We start from the raw sequence: 19,794 nt of genomic DNA on the forward strand, positions 1-19,794 counted from the left end.
CATATGGTGACTTCTAGGAAGTCTTCATTTAGGTGATACACCGGAAGTTTTGATATTAGGATCTTCAGATAGTATTCTATTAGATATTTGAATTGGTTGGAAGATTTGATAGCATTCTCGTATTTTTTTATAAAGATCAAGCAGATATTAGAATGGATCTGTATAGAGGATCATTATCCTTTATTTAGATTTGGCTATCAGGGTCAGTTTCGTATATGCTGGTCCGTTTATCCCCCAACCCTTACACACTTCTATATTTGTAAGTGTTTTTTGAGACTTGACTGCAGTAATTGCTGATATTATTTACAGAACCAAAATCATTTAGGGTGCGTAAGCCATAGACTTTACTTCTTATGTTAATGTGTGTTTACTATTTGATTTCGAGTTCAGTTTATTTGAGCAGAATTATAGTTGTTCTTCTTCAACTTATTTATGTTTATATGGCTTTGTTTTCATTTTTATGCAGTGATGAAGTAGGCTTCGTACACCCCGACCAGTTTCCAGCTCTGAATGAAGGTCCAAGTAGTTCACTATCCCCCGTTTGCATTCTAGGTCAATCAGCAGCTGACATCCTCAATAAAGACACAGTAGAGTTGCATGTGGTATAATATGACAAGAAAGTTTTCTGGAATAAAGATCATAAATTGGCTATCTCAATTCTTGTTTTACCCCAGTTGTATAATGCTGCTCTGAATGTATATATGGATGCAAATAGAAGATATAAACAGTCAATCAGGTCACAAATAAACAAAGGTTCCTTTGATGATGCAAACTGTGGATGTGATTTTGATCAATTTCTTGAAAGTGAAGTTCTAAAGCATACCAGGGCACTTTTGATTCTCAGTTATGACTTCAAGAGTGCATGGAATTCCAGGTTTTTTTTCCTTTTCCTGATGACAGTAACATGTTTATTTTCTCTATTTGTCCTTACTTTCTTTGGTTGCTTATCTAAAGTGCTATAATATTAATGGTAACTTCTCATTAAGATGGTTGTGTCTATTTAGTTTAGATTACAAGAATTTGGACATTCTAGCACTGGTATATATTTTGAGATTCCTTAATATGACAGTTTTTATAAATTCTAATATCTAATTCAGGTGCAGATATTCTCTTTAGATATCCACCTACATTTGTACTTCCGAGGATCTTTAGACTCAAGGGCTTCATTAGAAATTTTGCATAGGAAGCCATGTGAATTATTGTTAGAAACATGCAATTGAGCCCTTTTGTGGCAAGCACTACTAATGTTTATAACAGGAATATTATGCTCAACTGTCAGAGATTTATTCTACCTTCAGTTATGTTTATTGTTGAATAACAGTGGCATTCATCATTCGGTAGGAAGCTTGTCCTATCAAGAAAGCAGGAGCTATCATTATTTGTGGACGAATTTTAGTTATCTGCACTAATCCTTTCATATGCACCAAAAAGTGAAGGTGCTTGGAGTCATAGGTAATATCCATGATATTTTGCATCAATGAAGTTATATGAATTTATTGATACTAGAATTTTTTTCTCTTATTATTTATTTTTTTAGTTATTTTTCATTAATGGAAAGGTTTCTCCTTTGTTATTTGTCAGGGATTTCTACTTCTATTTATATTTGTATGTAGGTCTGATCAATGTGTGGGACTTATAATCAAGAAAAGTGTATATTTTCAGGCAGTGGACAGTAAAGATGATTGCAGAAAAAGTTCACGATCTGCAGGAGCTTGTAGGAAAAGAATCAGAGCTGGTGAAGAATATTGCTGAGGTTTATTTTCCATGCAGCATATGGCTACTTTAAGTATTAAGGGTTTTATTAAATTACAGCTTCATGAATTGTGTAAATGAGTCATCCAATTTCCATATTCTGTTTTTATATTATACTGGATGATAATTGAGAGTGGTTGATAATTGAGAGTGAATGCAATATTAAGTAGTACATGTACCAAAGGAGATTGCCCTTTGGCCATGTACTACTATTTTGCTAAATGGGTGATATTTTGGTGTGTTAACAATATACTGCAGAAATAGTACAGAGATATGAGAAATAGAACCTGTGTCTGATGTATGATAATAACTTTTCGTTTTTGCTGGTATAAGATAATAGTCAGACTTTCTTTTTGTATGCTTGATTCTCTCCATATTTTTCTTTTGCAGAAATAAAAAATGAATTATCGTGCTTGGAATCATCGATGCCGGCTTGTTCTATACATGACGGAGTCACAGGTAACATCATAATATTAATGTTCTTGTAAACTTACTATCTTAGTACTATTATGTCACATAGATACTGTGGTTAACTATCCTTTAACTTTGAGAGAGTTATTATAGCAAATTAATTAGAGTTCTCAAATTCATATTGATGTGTGACCACTAGGCAGTCAACCAACAGTTTAGTTATTGTTTACTCTTCTATTTGGCAATGAGAAGCATTATTACTTGTTCTATGCTGCATGGATGTACTTATATCTTTCTTAGTGAAGGAAAATCGAAAACCTGTATCTCCTTTTCCTTATGTGGGATCATCGTGACTCTCTTCTTATTTCTTGAATGTCTATGGCTTATGCACCCTAAATGTTTTTGTAGTACTTCTGTAAGTTGTGTAAATAATAAACACGAATAGTGTGCTATGAGTAGTAGTGTTACCATTACTCATTGTTATCAGCTTTCTTTCATTCATGGTCATCTGTCATTTGCTTCTAAAGATTAGTATGGGAAGCAATAGAGTTCTTGAATGTATTACCATATGTAGTTCCTTCAATGCAACGACTCTTCTAGGAGAGAGATTATTATATATATATATATTATTATATATATATATATATATGATACTTTATACTGTATGTTCTTCCTACTAGTTGGAGATGGATGGGTTAGGGTGTCTGTAATTTTCTTTTTGCGTAATTTTTAAATGCCTCTAGTCTCTGTCTGCATGATCCCTACTAGTTGGAGATGGATGAGTTAGGGTGTCTGTAATTTTCTTTTTGCGTAATTTTTAAATGCCTCTAGTCTCTGTCTGCATGATCTTTGCTATGATTTTGCTTGAAAATCTTACTTCTGTTCCCCCTACTTAATGATCCATCTGTAGTATTTTTAAGTCTTACCGAAGAACATGTTATTGTATCTAAGCGCTATAAAATATATAGTAGTATTTGTTTGAGCAATATATATGTAGCTGATAATCTGATGTTGCATTTTCTCTAAGGGCCTGTTCGTTTGCCTTAAAAAAATGGGAAATCAAAGAAATAGAAAACTATTTCTAAGAAACATGGATTTTTGAATTGTTTGGTTGAAAGGAAATCAAAGAAATGGAGATGAGATGAGATGAGTTGTCACATTATTATTGGATGATGTGAGTGATTTTTTAAGAAAACTAGTTTTGATGTTGTTCGGTTGGCGAAAAAAATAAGGAAATGAATTATAAGAAACCTATTTCCTGTAGTTTTGTTGTTTTCTTTTGTTTGGTTCATTCTTAAAAATAAGAAATGAAATGAGATGAGATGAGTTGTCATTGTATTATTGGGTGATGTGAAGAAAGATTAAGAAAAGTGTTTTCACAACTTTTTGGGATGAAAACTAAGAAATGAAATGTTAATGAGATGAGGTGAATTGTTATAATATTTTATTCGATGATGTGAGTGATTTGAAATGATGAAAAGAGATGAGTTGAGTGATGTTTGGATGAAAATAATATTTTATTAGATGTGATGGATGAGTTGTTAGATGAAAATAATATTTTATTAGATGTGGTGGATGAGTGGTTAGATGAAAATAATATTTTATTAGATGATGTGGATGAGTTGTTGGATGAAAATAATATTTTATTGGATGTTGTGGGTGAGTTTTAGGGATGGAAATGGAAGAAATGGGTTATTTTGAGATTTCCACCTTTTTCATTTCCATTTCTTGGTTTTTAGGAAATAAACGAACAGGCCCTACTAGGAAATAATCAAAGAACTGATGGAAAGGCTACCACACATGAAAGAGCTTATGGATATGTACTGTGGCCCTGATAGAGTGACTGCAAAGCAACAAATGCAGGAGTTAGACAGAGTCGCAAAAACTCTACCAGAGAATATACCTTCATATGTGAAGAGGTTCACTGATCGTGCCATTTTTTCACTTCAAGTTTTCTTTTTTTCAACTTAGTTTAGTTTCCTGTAAATCTTATAATGTGTCATTCTCTGAAATGGAAAACACCAAATATGACAAACTGGAATATTTAAACAGGCATTTGAGTGTTAACTTGGAAATGAATGTAATTAATTTGCAATGGGAGCAAATTCTTTGTTTATCATAATATACAACTTGTTTGCAGTATAATTTGATGTTTGGTTTCTTTGTTGATGTGAATGGGAGCAATTTTTTTGTGGATGTTCAGGTTCAGTGTAGGCTTGTAGCTGATAGAAAATATATTACTTTTGGTGATGCAAATTAGTGTCGACAAAATTATACTTTTTACCGACACATAATTATGCGTTGCCAAAAATTATACTTTTGCCGACGTTATCTTGCGTCGGCAAAAGTATAGATTAGCGACGCTTCACTCTGCGTCTGTAAAAACTGCACTTTTGTCGACGCTAACCTGCGTCGCCAAAAGTATAGTTTTTAGCGACGAACAATTTTGCGTCGCTAAAAACTATACTTTTACCGACGCATAGCTTTTGCCGACGCTGCATGCGTCGCCAAAAGTATACTTTTGCCAACGCAAAATATTATGCGTTGCTAAAAGATATACTTTTCCCGACGCATGACGCGTCGCCAAAAGTGTACTTTTACTTTTGACGACACGGTGTATTTGCGTCGCCAAATACTTTCCTTGACGCACTTTTGGTGACGCGTTAGCGACGCTGCATTTTACGTCAAGAAAGATTTTTGCCGACGTTTTTGTTTCGTCGGCAATGTTGTATTTTGTTGTAGTGTGTGTGTATATATATATATATTATAATAATATTATATAATATATATATATATATATATATATATATATATATATATTTTATATATTTATTATATATATATTATATACTATGTATATTATATACATATTTATGTATATATATACATATTTTATGTATATATAGATATATATACTATATATATATATATATATATATATATTTATATATATATTATATATATATATATATATATATATATATATATATATATATATATATATATATATTAATATATATAATATATATATATATGTATATATATAGTATATATGTATATACATATTTATTGTATGTATATATATATGAGAAAAATGGGTTTGCTGGTACCAAGCACGCAAATTTCTGTGCTCGCCTAGTGACGGTGACATATTCTCTTCCACTCATTCAAAATGGGCCGGGACCAAATTCACAATGGTTTAGGGAAGTGCATGAGGCATATGTCACCATTTGAATGAGTTGATGATGAATGATGCCACACACTACCGAGCATAAGCGCGCAGATTTGTGCCTTGGGTACCAAGCATACTCATTTTCTCATATATATATATATATATAATATATATATATATTATATATATATATATATATATATATATATATATATATATATATAGGGTAGGGTTACAATACACCTACATACATACATACACACATCCCAGTTGCGTCCCTTTATAGACCCTAAAAAATCCCCCAATTTTTTGTGCATCCAAAATTTTGTATATGATCATTTTTTTTAAGAGGAGATTAGCCTCATGGGACATCACATTAAAGGGGTAATTATTAGATTATTAAATTGTGTAGGGTATAAATATTAGAATATTATACTGTGAATTTGTGCAAATAATAAGATGACAACATTGGATTATGGTGGGAATGAAATTATTTGCATAAAAGTCACAACTTTTCATAAAAGGATTTTCTCCTTCATATACTATTTATTATAAATTGTACTTAATGAATTGACCATGTAATTTTGACTTTGGTCATGGTAAGTTTAATACTTTTGATTAACTATATAGTTATGTAGACAAGAAATGACTTTAATTTTTCACATGGAAATAAAAAAAATTTCACAACCAAGTTAAGTAAGAAAATACACCTGAAAGAATAATGATATTTAACCACGTGCGTTGAACGTGCATCCAATCTAGTGTAGTGAAATATCTGAATATATGTTAGTCATAAAGTTTGAGTTGTTTTAATCCTTAATTAATGAATTGGAGTTTTTTTTTTTTTTTGAAATTAAAGTAATGATAATGGTAGCATTCTTTGCAAAAAAAATTTCTACAAAATGCTAAGTCCATTTATATTTTCTAACCACAAAGTTGCGAACCAAATGGATCAAATTGCGAACCAAATGGATCTTTGCAAAAAAAATTTCTACAAAATGCTAAGTCCATTTATATTACTCTATTTACTCTTGTATGTAGCTTCATTTCAATCCAAGCAAATAGCCCCTTAGACGCATAATATAGCCCCACCAATCTTAAAATATGATTGTAAAGATCCAATGTTTGAAAGCCACCTCATCAACCTAACCACCTTCTAAATACTTTGGGATCGCTTGCATTTTTCAAGAGGGTACCTAGAAAGTTCCAAATTCACAGGCTTAGCCTCCTCCTCCTCCTCTCTCTCTCTCTATATATATGCACCCCAGTTGCCTCCCCGTATAAACCCTAAAAGAAAATCCCCCAATTTTTTGTTCATCCACAATTTTTGTTCATCCGATGGCTACAGCAAGCAATCCCCGCTATACTAAACTCCCAAACGCTAACTCCAACCGCCGTTCCAAAAACCCTGACATCGACATCTTCGTCGGGATCTTCACCCTCCTCTTCATCATCGGCGTCCTCATCACCATCGCCGTGTGCGCAATCTACCACCCCGGCTTTCCTGAATTCTCCGTCTCTAGCTTCGAAGTCTCCAACTTCAATCTCTCCTCCCGTTCTCTCACATCCGACTTCAACATCTCCATCGCCATTCTGAACCCCCACGAGAAGTGGAGCGTCATCCATGACAAGGTACATGTTGCAGTCCTCTACAGCACTGGTTACGTCGGCTACTCCGTCCTTCGCACAAACGACTTCGTGATTGCTACCACACCGATGTTCCCCTTCTCCCAGGGCCCCCAGACTACCACGGACCTCAAAGTGAAATTGGGGACGGTTGGGTTTTATGTTAATGATGAGGACATGATTCGGTTGGACGACGCAGTGGTGAGATTTGGGGTTAGGGTTCATACGGATGTCTGGTTCAAGTCCTGGGCTTGGAGCACGGAATATTACGGTCTGAAAGTGTACTGTGATGATATTCAGGTCGGGTTGAGCACTTCGACGGTGGCCGGACATGGGTCGGCGGTGGGGCCCGCGAGGGGTTGTCGGGTTTATCAATGAGCAATAACTATGAGGATATAACTATGAAGATATAACTATGAGGATAGGCAGATGACTTTGTTCTGGATTAATTATCCTTTTAATTTACCTTTGTTAGTTTGAATATTTCATGGAATTACCAAGAAATTTAAGATCATTGTCATCTCATTGTATGTTCCTTGCTGCTAGATAGACTCCTGGGTGCTAACCTTTTGAAGAATCTTGCATGCTTAGTAATTTTTCCTATTCCTCCGAGCAATCATAGTCTCTTTAAAAGCGTAAATTTAGATATATTTTTGGCTGGTCAATATTACCTTTGTCCCTTTTAAATACTACAATCTAAGTCTCTGCTAATTAACCAAACTTTTTTAAGTTGGGTGATTTTTGTGAATTTATATAAAAGTTAAGGAATTAATAAATGATAAGAAAGTGGTAATTAAGAGTCCTTAAATGATAAGGAAGTGGTAATTAAGAGTTAGTTTTTATCTTTAAATTATATATATATAATCACAAAAGATGTGAGGGTTTATAGATTTGATGGACCAATTTGGTAGGTCGGCAACTTGAGATTACGTTCATCTATCCATAATAATATTTAGTCATCTATCTATAATTTTTGTCATCTAATATATTAAATATTGCTATTGGTTAAATTGTTGATTTTTGTAGTTTCTTAAAATTTTCATTATTAGGTCAGCAACAGTGACAAGAGTTCCGGGTATAAATAAGCCTCACTCCATTTTCTCATAGAAATTTTCTTAGAGTTGAAGTATTTAGACCTGAGCTGAATAAGGGCAATCGAAGAAAAGATGTTGACATGTTTCCTCAGCTTGGTGATGACCAGTACATAGAACACATTGATTTGAGGTTATAATATTCATTTTACATAACCTATCCCGAGTTAGTAATCTGGACTGAGAGGCAAGCCAGAGCACAAAAGAGTGTTTCGGGTAGTTTAGTCTTTCCCAGAGTTGAAGTATTTCATCAATTACTCTCTCTCTGTAGTTTGGGAAAACCCTAGTGAGTTTATTAGCTCTCTGTAGGATGTTATTTATAGTGTTTAGGGAAACAAAGAAGTTTGTTCCTACCCGATGTGGTACTAAACAATAGTAAACACTACTCTCAACACTCCCCCTCAAACTAAGCATACATATCGTACATGTCTAGCTTGTTACAAATAAAATTCACTCGTGTTTTCTTGAGATACCTAAGAATCCTCTTCATAGCTTCCATATGAGGTTTCCTAGGTGCCGAGAGAAACTGACTGACTACACCCGGTCTCGTGACTGTTAGGTAGTTTGTATTCTTCAGTATCCTCTAATAACTCCCCCTGAGCTGATAGTAGTTTGATTTTATCATCCATAGGTGATTAAATGTCCTTGCATTCTGGCATCCCAGCATTTAGCAGCATATTAAGTACATATTTTCTCTGAGATAAGAGAATTCCCTTCTTCGATCTAGCTACATCGATAGCAAAAAAGTATTTTAAGAGTCCAAGGTCCTTAGTTTGAAATTGTTGTTGTGGATACTTATTCAAATGACTAATGCCCTGTACTGTTGGCCTTCTTGTTTTGATGATGATTTACAAACAATTTACTACTAATGTTGTTTGTCTAGTGGTTGTGGATACCCATAATAACTGATTTGATTAGCTGAATTCTTCCTGCATAAGAGAGGCATTTCTTTTTCTGCCAGTGAAGAAATTTCTCATTGATTTTGCTTAATAGAAGAGAGCAATCAAGATAGGATAGTCTCTTAGAAATGAGTGGCAGTCCAAGATAACGAATAGGTAACATCCCCTCAGGAAAATTCAATAAGGAGCAGACTTGATTTTTCAGATCATCATCAACTCCACTGAAGAATACTGAGCATTTAGCAGGATTAGCTTCTAAACCAGACACCCTGCTTTGAGGCAATAGAACAGTTTCATAATTGAGTATCCATCAGCTTTAGCAAAGAGAAGAAGATCATCTGCGAATATCAGGTGAGTAATCCCAAGACTTTGACACTTAGGATGATATTTGAAGAGGTTATCATTTCTAAGGGCATTTAAACTTCTTGATAGATATTCCATCCCTAAGACAAACAAGTAAGGAGAAAGAGGATCTCCTTGTCTTAGACCCCTCTTACCTTTAAAATATCCATGCAAAGATCCATTTAGAGCAAGAGAGTATTTAGGAGTTGATATGCATTCCATAACCCAATTAATCATGATACTGGGAAAGTTTAAACCCTGCAATATGGCTCTGATGAAATCCCAGCTGATAGAATCGAATGCCTTCCTCAGATCCACATTTAACATAGCTCTTGGAGAGGTATGCTTTCTGCCATAGTTTTTCATTAGTTCATGAGCTAGAAGAATATTACTAGAGATGAGTCTCCCCTTGATAAATGCACTTCGTGCATCACTAATGAGATAGCCCATGACACTTTGCACTCTCCCAGCTAGGATTTTTGAAATGACTTTATATATCAGATTGCAACAAGAGATGGGTCGAAAATCTGCAGCAGTTCTTGGATTAAGAGTTTTGGGAATTAAAGTAATTGTAGTAGAATTAAAAGTGCCAAGAAGCTTTCCTTTGTTGAAGAATTCCTCAACAGCTAGATATAGGTCCTCATTGATAATGTCCCAAGCTGACTTGAAGAAAGCAGCATTAAAACCATCCGGTCCTGGAGCTTTTGTATCAGACATAGAGAACACAGCTTTTTTGATTTCCTCTCTGCTGACAGGAGTACTGAGCTTTGAGCTTTGAACTGGAGTTAGAGTAGACCCATTTGAGATAATACCCATATCAGGTTTAGAAACACTTGTAGCAGTTCCCAAGATCCTTTTGTAATATTCAGTAAACTCCTCAATGATGCCATGCATCTCAATAATTCTATTCCCCTCTTCATTATATATTGACAGAACCCTGTTATGATGCCTCTTGTTTTTCATGACAGAATGAAAGAATTGGGTGCATTTGCCACCATGTAAGCTCCACGAAATATTTGCTTTTTGCTTGTAGAAAGAATTTCCACAATTCAGCAATCTGATATATTTTTTGATACCTTCTTTTTCCTTAGCAATCAGGTTGGAATTGAGAAGATCATCAGCCAACTGTTTCTGGATATCAGACAATTCATTTTTGGCTCTGATAACTTGCTCATTGATGCACATAAAATGCTTCTTGTTAAGCTCTTTGAGAACATGCTTTAATGCCTTAAGCTTAGCATGGAATTTGTACATGTTATATCCTCTAATACTTTGTTCCCAGACAGATTTGACAGCTGGAAGAAAATTAGGATGCCTGATCCACATATTAAAGAATCTATAAGGCTTTTTGCCATCAAATTTATCCTCACCAATAGTAATCAGAGCAGGTGAATGATCAGAACAACTTGGCACTAAGAACTCAACTTGGCTGGAAGTGTATTGATGAATCCAATCTTCATTTACCAGAATTCTGTCAAGCCTGGACCAGATTCTATCTTGAGCATTTTGTTTATTTGACCAGGTATAAAAATTACCAATTGATTTGAGATGAACCAATTTACTAGAGTTAATGAAATTTTGGAAGTCAATGGTATCTGAATCTGAAACTGGAGAACCTCCCAATTTCTCTTCATTATTCAAAATAGTGTTGAAATCACCACCAACTAACCAGGGGCAATTCTGATTGAAATTCAGTAATTCTTGCCAAAGGATATTCCTATCATCTCTTTGATTTAAAGCATACACTACTGTGATTATGCAAGAAAGCATACCATCCCTTGAGGCAACTGTGCATGTGATGTGTTGATTGGAGGAGAACAGAACTTGAACTGATAGAATTTCATTGTCCCATAGTCCTTCCATTTCTTGCTTCAGGAATATTTGAAATCCACTCCCAGTTCTTAGCTACTTTCTTAGCAATGAATTGCATTTTGTTTTCTTCAACTTTGGTCTCCAGGAGAGCAAGAAAAGAGAACCTGTATTCATTAATAAAATGCTTTACTAACAAGTGCTTAGAGGATTTGTTAAACCCTCTTATATTCCAAATTGCCAGATTCATTAATTTGAATAATCCCCTTTATCAATCCAAGAGGGATCAAAGTCTAATTGTTGTTCCAGTATGGTAAATGGGGAGTTTTGAATGCAATCCACAACATTAGTGTCATTGGTTCTTTTTCCTGATTTTGATCTGGTAACACTTGTGAAACCAGATGAATTCACAACAGGTGAGGAATTTGCAGTACTGCTGTTTCCTGCAAATTTATGTGCATGCTTCATGACATTTCTACCTGAAAGTCCAAAGAGTATACCCCTATCTGATTTGAGAGTACTTCCAACATCATATTTATTGGTATTCTCCCCATGTGCATGTTTTTTGGATACTTGCCCAGAATTAACCCCCTATGCATGTTTTGCAGACAATTGCCCAGAATTAACCCCCTGTGCATGTTTTGCAGACAATTGCTCAGATTGATCAAAATGAACAATGTTATGATGAGCATAACCACCAGATAGATTGATTTGTGGGTTATCTCCAAGCTGACCAGTGCTGTCACCTAATTCAACACTGCTTGTAGGAATATCCAGTTCAGAATTAGAAACCTGCACAGGAGGTCTGTTGACAGGAATCCATTTCTTTTTAAATTTTTGTCTTCTACAAAACTCAGCTTCATGACCAACCAAGAAACAGTAAGAACACCATTTTGGCTTAAGTTCATATACAACCTTTTGATTATAACTTTTTCCATCTGGCCCTAGCACTTCAATAGAATCAGGCAAATTCTTTTCCAGGGGAAGATCAACTTCAAGAAGTACCCTTGCATAACTCAATCTTTCTCTTGTAGCAGTGAGTTTATCTGTTGTGATTGGCCTTCCAATTACACTTGCAATTTTACTCAGTCCATTTGAAGTCCACAAGTTTAACTTCAGGCTTGGAAACTGAACCCACATTGGGTAGTTATTAGCTTGAAATCTATCCACATCAGTGTCAATAGTCCAAGGCTTAAGAACCATAGGTCTGGATCCAAAAAACCAAGGACCTGCTTCCAACACATCTTGCATTTGTTTAATAGAATGAAAATCAAACAGGAAGACACCTTGTTTTATTAGATGAATTCTTGGAATAGAGATGCTTCCCCAAATCTTATTCACATAAGCTTCCATAGCTTTAAACTTCACGTTTAAGCCAATAACATATCCAATTAAAGCATGCTTCCAGAGATCCTCACCTTCCTTCCACTCTTCAGTTGTTTAAGCCAATAACATATCCAATTAAAGCATGCTTCCAGAGATCCTCACCTTCCTTCCACTCTTCAGTTGAGAATTTGACAGAATTGTTTTGAGAAGATTGAATAAAATTCAAAGAAAGGCCATTTCCAGATTTCCGATTATCAGCAAAAAGACTGACAAAGGATTTCTTGATCACTGCAGTGCCAATTTCATTCTTTTTGTCTTCATCTTGAGCTAATTTCTCAGATTCATCAGAGATTTCATCAATATGAGTGTATTTTACACAATCATCAATCATAACATCAGAATGAACTTTTGATGAATTAAGATCAGAAATCTTAGCCGCAGAAATCTGATCAGACTCAGGTTCATGTTGAACATTTGAGGGATTGAGAACAGAGTTCTTAGCTAAAACAGAATCATGAATCAAATTCATTTCAGAATCAAGATGAACACTGGAATTCTTGACAATTTCAGATATAGGAATCAAATCAGATTCAGATCCAGAGTTATCCGCCCATGAGATAGGAGACTTACTCAGATTTCTTGCAATCACATTACCAGATCTCACCGGAGAAGACTCCATCACAGGCTTAGATCTGGCAAGAACATCATAGATCGGCAATTTCTTCTTTGCTCCTTTCGGACCTGAGCTTTCCATTTCTATGCCTTTTGAGAAGATTGCAGTTGAATCTGATCCTTCCCTAGCTTTAGATGATGAAGGGAATTCAAAAAGAGAATCTCTCAGCTCATTATTGATGATCCCTCTGCTAGATTTCTTCTTCTTCCTCATGTAGAAACAAGGCGGGGGCACACGATAGCAAGGTGAAATTCGCCTGCTAACATGCACCTACAGAGTCCCGCCAACTTTTTAACTTGAGATTACGTTCATCTATCCATAATAATATTTAGTCATCTATCTATAATTTTTGTCATCTAATATATTAAATATTGCTATTGGTTAAATTGTTGATTTTTGTAGTTTCTTAAATTTTTTTATTATTAGGTCAGCAATAGTGAACAAGAGTTCCGGGTATAAATAAGCCTCACTCCATTTTCTCATAGAAATTTTCTTAGAGTTGAAGTATTACAAGAGTTCCGGGTATAAATAAGCCTCACTCCATTTTCTCATAGAAATTTTCTTAGAGTTGAAGTATTTCATCAATTACTCTCTCTCTGTAGTTTGGGAAAACCCTAGTGAGTTTATTAGCTCTTTGTAGGATGTTATTTATAGTGTATAGGGAAACAAAGAAGTTTGTTCCTACCCGATGTGGTACTAAACAATAGTAAACACTACTCTCAACACTCCCCCTCAAGCTAAGCATACATATCATACATGCCTAGCTTGTTACAAATAAAATTCACTCGTGTTTTCTTGAGATACCTAAGAATCCTCTTCATAGCTTCCATATGAGGTTTCCTAGGTGCCGAGAGAAACTGACTGACTACACCCGGTCTCGTGACTGTATATGTATTCTTCAGTATCCTCTAATAACTCCCCTTGAGCTGATAGTAGTTTGATTTTATCATCCATAGGTGATTAAATGCCCTTCCATTCTGGCATCCCAGCATTTAGCAGCATATTAAGTACATATTTTCTCTAAGATAAGAGAATTCCCTTCTTCGATCTAGCTACCTCAATACCAAAAAATTATTTTAAGAGTCCAAGGTCCTTAGTTTGAAATTGTTGTTGTGGATACTTATTCAAATGACTAATGTCCTATGCATCGTCACCAGTGATGATAATGTCATCAACATATACAACTAAAAGGATCTGCTTCCCACTATAAGATCTCCAAAAAACTAAGTGGTCTTTCTGAGCTCAATGAAGACCAAAGGTCTGGAAAACTACGGCAAAATGTCTGAACCAAGCCCTCAGAGATTGCTTCAAGCCATAGGGAGATTTCTTTAATCTGCAAACCTTGCCACACTCCCCCTGAGCAACAAAACCTGGTGATTGCTCCATATAAACCTCCTCATCAAGAATGTCATTAAGGATTGCATTTTTAACGTCCAATTGATGTAGTGGCTAGTGATAGCGAGCAGCGAGCGAAATTAGAATGCGTACAGATGTCATTTTAGATACAGGAGAGAATGTATCGATATATTCAAGGCCATATATCTGTGAGTACCCCTTCATAACTAGTCGAGCTTTGAGATGATCCAGAGAGCCATCTGGATTTACTTTTATAGTGTAAACCCATTTGCAACCAACCGCTTTCTTCTCAGGTGGTTGGGAAATAAGATCCCAAGTCTCATTTCTTTCTAAGGCCGTCATTTCTTCTTGCATTGCTACTATCCAACCTGGGTTAGGCAAAGCTTCTGATAAATTATTAGGAACCGAGTGAGAATCCAAAGAAGTTATGAATAATTAATATGATGGAGTTAACAATGCGTAAGAGAAATAGTGTGTAAGAGGGTACCAAGAACTTTGAGAACAAGATCTATATTCCTTTCGGAGGGCAATAGGGAGATCATCAGTAGCCTTAGTATTTAGCTGTACGGACACATTATGACCTGCTAGTGTATCAACCTCTTGGGTGGATTGAGATGATGGCTCAGGTTGTGAATCAGCACATCTTGTATAAATCTAAACTGGTTCTGTAAATTTGGATGGTAGTTCAGTCTGTACAATAGCCTTAGAAGGATCATTGATAGTGGTTTTCTGAACAAGAAGGTAGTATAATCATCGGGAGGGTCTAAGGATTTATCAAAGGCAACATGTCCTGGTTTGCTCTCAAAGAAGATAACATCAGCTAAAACAATATACTAATTCAAGGATGGACAATAACATTTGTACCATTTTTAAGTCTGAGAATATCCAAGAAATATACCCTTAAGAGATCGTGGATCTAATTTTGTCCGTTGAGGACTATGATTGTGAACAAAGCACATAGACCCAAAGATTTTAGGAGGTAAATAAAAAGCATCTTCAGCGGGATATAAAAGAGAGATTAGGGTTTTATTCTGTAAGATAGATGATGGTAGTCTATTGATCAGGCAGCATGTTGTTAAAATAGCATCGCCCCAAAAATATTTTTGAACTTGAAGATGGAATAACAAGTTCCTAGTAATTTCCAGCAAGTGTCTGTTCATGCGCTTAGTTGCCCCATTTTGTTAGGGTGTGTAAGTACAAGAAGGCTGATGTAAAATTTCGTTTTCTTCCAAATATTTTATGAAGGAACTCTCAAAATATTCCTTAGCATTATCTATCCTAAAAGTTTTGATGGTACTGTGAAATTGATTTTTACCCTCAGTACAGAAAACATTAAAGGTAAAGAACACTTTAGAACGACCCTTCAGCAGGTAAATCCAAGTCATGCGAGAAAAGTCATTCACGAAACTAACAAAATACTAAAAAACGAGTTTGGATGGAATAGAACAAGGACGCCGTATGTTAGAATGTGCTAAATCAAAAGAGTTACTATCTCGCTTATTGACGTGACTCGGGTAAGACACTCGTTGGTGTTTCCCGAGTTGACATGACTCACCCTCTAAAAACTCGACGTGATTTAAATCTGAAATCAAAGTTTTAAGAAGTGAAAGAGCGGTATGACCAAGCCGACAATGTGCTTCAAATGATGATGTGAATCTTGAAAGTACCCTAGAGGGTGGATGAATAGGATTATTGCTAATCTTATTAGATATTAATGTCGATTAAAATTAATTAACAAATATATCCTAACAATGATGATATTTAATAAGATATATGTAAGGATATATATGCCAAGGGGGAAATAAACAAGAAACAATATAAACAAATAGTGGACACAAAGATCGAGCAATCCAAACATAATAATATGATTACAGAGTTCAGACATTCCGTCCTACGTCTCCGCTCCCCACTCCCGGGGAGAACTCCACTATCGACATACTCGGTTTGGAAGCCGGAACTTCTCTACACACTTGGTTTTCTAGCTCACCGAAAACTCTACAAATCTCTCACAATATACATACACAAACTACAACCTCAAGTGTTGGTCCTCACGTATCGCCTCCCTCAAGTGCTCGGCTTTACTACCTTTCTCTAGGCTTTACTACCGACATCACTCCTTTTGGTATCGACTACGTCCTCACCACACACTCCTCTTGGTGTAAATGTGTATTACAAGGTGATACTCTTACAATAAGGCTCAAATATAAGATTTTGTTCTCTACAATAGATGAGAACACAATTTAAGCTCACTCTCAAGGTTACACTCACCACAACCCCAAATTATACAATATGTGAAAATACTTAAGCTCAAAGGTTGTGTGTACAAGCAATGAGAAAATAAAATCAAACTCAATTAAAGTCTAGCAAATATAAATATGACAATGTAAATGTAAACAAGCTAGATAAAAGAGTTGAGAAAACCTCTCTAGAACAAGAGAGATGGAGATATGAAATGGAAATCTCAAACCAAAGATGATCTTCTCTTCTTGTGAAACAATCTTTACAAAACCAATTTTGTAAACACTTAAACAAACTTAAACCACCCTTAAAACTTGTTTTTAAACTCTCTTTTTCTTAGTTCAGAAATGAAATAGAATGGGGTATATATAGGATGAAGAACCAAGGCACAAAACCCAAGCAAAACCAGTAAAAATGATAAAATAACCAAGGCTAAAAATATAGCCGTTACAAGCCATCAGTCGACTGACGGGTTTCATCAGTCGACTGATGAGCTGACCGTTGTAGGTATTTTTCAGCTCATCAGTAGACTGACGACCTTTATCAGTTGACTGATAGATCATCAGTCGACTGGTCAGTCGATCAAAACAAAATAGAAATATTTAGCAACTGCAGGCACTTTCATTAGTCGATTGACCGGTCGACTAATAACAAGTATACAGCCTGTTTAAGACAGAAATCTGATTTTTAAACAATCTTTAAAAATAGTAAACAAATTCTAAAAATTATAAAACTTTAGAAAATGATTATAGATATGATAATACACATGTTATAACAACTGATTTTCAAAAAGCATCTCCCAAAAGTGAAATCTCATCATTTTACAAAATCACAAAAGTATGAACATGTTAAAAACTTGATTTTGCTAAAATGACATAAACAAAACTTTGAAACACTTTAGAATGAATTTAGAGACCTATACAAGATATGAAATAGTGTAAATAAGTCTTTAATCCATAAACGTAATATTTTGCAAATTCAATATAATATGAAGCACATAAATGTGAAAATGAAGATATATATTGCTTCATATCTATATAGCTAAACCAAAACAACTTATCCACATAGAAAATAGAAAACAAATAAGTATTATACATCTATTTGTTTGTAAAAACTTTTATGGATAAAACACATAAACCATTAAATTGTGTGTGTGTATAATATCGAGCTTAAGGTATTAACACACAAAGTATAAACCCTAAACTAATTTACCCAAGCTTGATAGATCTTCATTGTAGCTTGTCTTGGTAAACATGGAAGAAGCTTGAACTTGGATCTTGACTAGTATACATAGGCTTCAATCCACTATTTCCGCCAACCTCTATTTGATATGATCGTTATGACACAATCCATCCAACCTCCAACATATTGTTTATCTAGAATACCTAATAAAAAAACATAAACGCTAGATAAACAATATTAAGAATTATTTTAATCATCAAAACAAGATTAGAAGATGTAGGCTCATAACATGAGACCTAACAGATCTGATACATGCCATTTGAGAAGGGGAAAAGTTCAGTTTGTACAAACCATTCCGTTCACGTCTAGTACCAATCATCTTCCTCGCCCTAAGTTCCTGAAAAATACAATATATAGGGAAAAATGTGACCAGACAGTTCAATGCTTTAGTAATTTTACTGGTAGATAAGAGATTAAATTAAAAACGAGGATGATATAGCACAGAAGAAAGTGAAAGGGTAGTAGTGTTGGCAGATCCAACACCCTCCACAGGTGTGGTGGATCTATTAGCCAATATTACTAAAGGAAAGAACGTGGTAGGTGTATAGGAGGATAATATACCTTGGTTCCTAATCATATGATCAGTTGCTCCTAAATCTATAACCCAAGTATGAGACAATGATGATGTAAGGCAAGCTGTGAGTTTACCTATCTGGGCAAGCATAGCCATAGTAGGAGAGGATTGTGTATTCTTCACTAGCTAAAATAACTAGAGCTGAAATCGCTCAAACTAGCGGCGAGTGTCTTCATCCATAGGACTCTCCCCTGTAGCCATATGTGCACTCTGGGGTTGTTTTCCCTATAGCTGAGGACAATGAAATTTCATGTGACCTGGTTCCTTACAATAGTAAAAATAGATAGAGGGACCAAATGAACCGTCCCCTGCATCTCCTCGTGAACTATGATCACGTCCACCACATGCTCCAAAGCATCCTCCACATCTACCAAAGTGACCTCCACCATATCCTCCACATCACAGTTGTCTATCTACACTGTGTGGCGGGAGCAGACCTGTTTGCAGACTCTGTGATAGTACTTTCCGGCACAGCTAGCACAACTGATTTCAAAAGTAATATGTCTCTGCTAAAGATCGTATAGCAGAGCTCCTAATAATTTGTGGTCTGGCTAAATTGTAAGACTATGGAAGAGAACAGAAAAAAGTGAATACCATCAGTTGATCCCACTGATCTTGCATCCTTTGATATATCCCCTATAATGGAAAAAATCTGTCTCAGCTCCTCTGGAGGCGATAGAAGTTGCCATGATGCTCCTTAAAGGTCTGACTACGTATGTCCATCTTGCTCCAAAATAACTCCTAAATGACATCATATGCATGATTGGCTTGTCCTCGGCCTGAATACAATTGTTCTAAAAACTTCCACACTTATTTCACTGTATTACAGTGAATTGCTAGCTGAAGAACATATGGTTCCATGCTATTCAAAATTTGATGAAGTAGACTAGTGTCATCCTATTTCTAGGAGGTAGTAACTGGTATAGGAGGGTCATCTATAAGACGATGATCCATTCCCCATCCTAAAATATAAACTCGAACTAGTTGCTTCCAAAGCATGTAATTGGATCCATTTAATTTTTGGTCAGTGATCCTACTAGAGAGCACCTCTGTGTGGGTCTTCATCTTATCAAACTTACTGGAGGATGCCATCAATACAGCAAATAAGAACTAGTAATCTCCCAAAAAAATCAACCTCACTAAAAAACTTCCTTTTGGATCCAACAATAAATGATCCTTCTTTAAAGGATCCAATAAATAATCTTTTCCAAGATCCAATAACAAATGATCCAAAAGGACAGATTGATTAAATCATCTACAACTAGTCATCAATAAGTAATTAG

The 19,794-nt window shown here is 35.3% G+C and overlaps 1 long non-coding RNA gene across 5 annotated transcripts; it reads left to right on the forward strand.

The window, feature by feature from the left end:
• LOC109843744 lies at window positions 208-4,118 on the forward strand. Of its 5 annotated transcripts, none has more exons than XR_002247779.1 (5): window positions 208-259; window positions 467-874; window positions 1,322-1,452; window positions 1,663-1,753; window positions 2,143-2,752. It is a non-coding gene; the product is annotated as an uncharacterized LOC109843744 (long non-coding RNA). The 5 variants fall into 5 exon arrangements; XR_002247780.1 differs by having other exon boundaries at window positions 1,342-1,452; XR_002247782.1 differs by lacking the exons at window positions 208-259; window positions 467-874 and adding an exon at window positions 3,903-4,118 and having other exon boundaries at window positions 881-1,452; window positions 2,143-2,211.

Source organism: Asparagus officinalis, chromosome 5 (assembly GCF_001876935.1).
Source record: "Asparagus officinalis chromosome 5, Aspof.V1, whole genome shotgun sequence".
NCBI classification, from domain to species: Eukaryota; Viridiplantae; Streptophyta; class Magnoliopsida; order Asparagales; family Asparagaceae; genus Asparagus; species Asparagus officinalis.